This window comes from Nanorana parkeri, unplaced genomic scaffold, assembly GCF_000935625.1.
Source record: "Nanorana parkeri isolate BGI_ZX_2015 unplaced genomic scaffold, ASM93562v1 scaffold3520, whole genome shotgun sequence".
Taxonomy (NCBI): Eukaryota; Metazoa; Chordata; class Amphibia; order Anura; family Dicroglossidae; genus Nanorana; species Nanorana parkeri.
Genome location: NW_017309788.1, coordinates 7,601 through 10,427, shown reverse-complemented (window position 1 = coordinate 10,427; position 2,827 = coordinate 7,601). Strand labels below are relative to the sequence as shown.

Below are 2,827 nucleotides of genomic sequence, written 5' to 3'. Positions count from 1 at the left end.
GAACTGTAACTTATGCTGTTGTCGGGGCAATAAGGTACCTTCTCCTCCAATCAGCGAGCTCGCCTCCAATTCCAGAAACCAGCGGGATCTAATCCTGCGTCCCCAATGCTGCAAGGGGCGGGCTTCCTGTCTACGGGCCCGCCTCCGTGTGAATGTGTCCTGTGCTCCGTGTGAATGTCGTGTTGCGTTATGTCTGTAATGTTATTGTGGATGGACGATGGGATGTGTAGTTTAGATGTCGATGGGTGACAACCGTCTCTAATCACCGGATAACATAGACGCCGGCACTCCAAGTGATGAAGCAATGGCGTCCGTTTATTGACGCACGAGACACAGCACAACGCATCAGAAAGCAACGTTTCGGGGTGTCACAGGATCCCCTTCATCAGGCAAAATGAGTACCCCCGGGCCCCGGAGTGCGCGTCTGTCCCCCCGGGCCCCGGAGTGCGGGGGTCACGCAGCCCGTGTGATATTTATTAGGTGTACATAGGACTCTGTTACTCATTATGTGACCTTCACTCAGCTGTATGTTGGCCGGCGGCACACGGGGGGGAGGGGACATGCGCCGTGCCGGGTGACTCGGAGGTTCTCTTAGAAATAAAGGTCAGAATGCTCTGCCATGCTCATCCTCTGCCCTCAGTTGTTGCATATTTGGCAGTATTGAAGCCAAAGGATGAGCAGGGCGGCCAGGGAGCGGAGATAGAAGGGGGAAGGGCGGCACATGTGGATACTCCAACCTGGAAATCGCTGCTTCCTGGTGTCTGCACAGCCCCCCCAACCTCCCTATTGGCTGCTGAGGGATCCAATGGAAAGGGGTGCAAATGCCTACACAGGCGAAGGGGGTGGAACCCCCCCCCCCCCCCACAATGCGCCCCCCCCGTAACAGTACGGAGAACCGCAAAATATGTTGAGCAGGACCATAAACTAACACTAGCCGCACTCCCTATTCACTAACACTAGCCGCACTCCCTATTCACTAACACTAGCCGCACTCCCTATTCACTAACACTAGCCGCACTCCCTATTCACTAACACTAGCCGCACTCCCTATTCACTAACACTAGCCGCACTCCCTATTCACTAACTGGTTAAATGATCCGTAGTACAATGGCATGTTATGGATCATGATGGAACCTATTCATGTTAGGAGGGGAGAATTGTAACTCTAGTGGTGGAGCTGTGTGCTGTATATATGTACTACATACTACACATACATGACACACGTCCAGTACACTATAGCAATAGATTTACAGCCAGCCCCTTCCCAGCTTCCCTCACTCCCAGTTTCACTCCGATCTCTGTCGCCTCACGCGGTGCCTCTCGTAGTCGGCGCCGGGCAGGATCGCTGCATCGCGCCTCGGTGCTCAGCTTGTGGGAGGCGCTCACAATTCTGCCCTGCTGACATGAAGGGGTTAAATCATGATCCACAGTACATATACAGCACACACGTCCCGTACACTGCAGCAATAGATTTACAATTCTGCTCGGCTAATATGAAGGGGTTAAATGATCCGTAGTACAGCTACATGTTATGTACTATGGATCTTTTAACCCCTTCATGTTAGCCGAGGATTATTGTGAATCTATTGCTGCAGTGTATTGGGAACGTGTACTGTATAGATGTACTACATATAGGATACACTGCAGCAATAGAGTCACTATTATCCCCTGCTAACATGAAGGGGTTAAATGATCCGTAGTGCAACTACATGTTATGTACTACGGATAATTTAACCCCTTCATGTTAGCCGGGGAGAATTGTAACTCTATGACTGCAGTGTACTCTATATGTAGTACATGTACGTTACACACGTCCAGTACACTACAGCAATAGATTTATAATTCTGCACTGCTAACATGAAGGGGTTAAAAGATCCATAGTACATAATATGTAGCTGTACTACGGATCATTTAACCCCTTCTTTTAGCTGGCCGGCGACTGCCTGAGGTGCCGCGCGTGTTGGGGTCCTCTGGACAGTCGCCGGCCAGCTAAATTAGGACCCCGCCTGGAGCTCCTCCCACCGGACCAGCGCTCTCCCGCGCCGAAGGTAAGTGAAGAAAAAAAAAACACCGCAAGCGTTGGAGCATTTGTACGAGTACTTGTCACAATGCCCTTTTTTTTCCGCCCTCAGGCGGCCGCTTGCCTTGCGGTAGCGCCGGGCATGATGTTCTATTACCCCCCCCCCCCCCCCCCCGTGGCACCAAACCCCACCCCCCCCGCCCGCTCCTTCTTGCAATGCCTCATGGGACTTGTAGTTCCACACTAGCTGGAGTGCCGAGGTAGCCTACCCCTGACAAGTCCCATGCGGCATTGCAAGAGTCTAAGCCATTTCCCAGAGACAGATGCATGATGGGAGTTGTAGTTTCTAGAATTACAGCCGCTATTCCTGTGTTTTGGGAGATGGCACCAGCTCTTCATTCTGGGAGAGGCTGGTCGGGCATGCTGGGAATTGTAGTCCCTCAGCATGTGATGTGAACTGTCACTGCACCTACTCCAGTGAAAGGGACCCGGCCACCGCACACACCACCCCACCCCCGACTCCTGCGCGGTCTTCTATCCCAGGGCAGAGCTCGGCAGCACCGGATGGGAATGGGCCGAGGTGACGGGTTCCCCTTTGTCCCAATCTCTCCATTTATAGTAAGCAGGTGCATGTCCCCTCCCCCACCCCCGTCACATGGCAGTGATACCATCACACAGGGTGCAGCGTCATGGCCGCCCGCCAGTCCCGGGGCACAGAACTCGCACTCGGCACTTTATTAGAACAAGTCTGTACAGAGAAACATGAGACAGCAAAGTGACATTTATATCCCGGGAGACGCCGGCCCT

At 53.0% G+C, this 2,827-nt stretch overlaps 1 protein-coding gene across 1 annotated transcript in view; it reads left to right on the top strand.

Moving 5' to 3' along the window:
* LOC108803237 (neutral amino acid transporter B(0)-like) overlaps positions 1–2,827 on the top strand; it is a 16,064-nt gene that overhangs the window by 10,635 nt on the left and 2,602 nt on the right. The gene's annotated exons all lie outside the window — the stretch shown is intronic.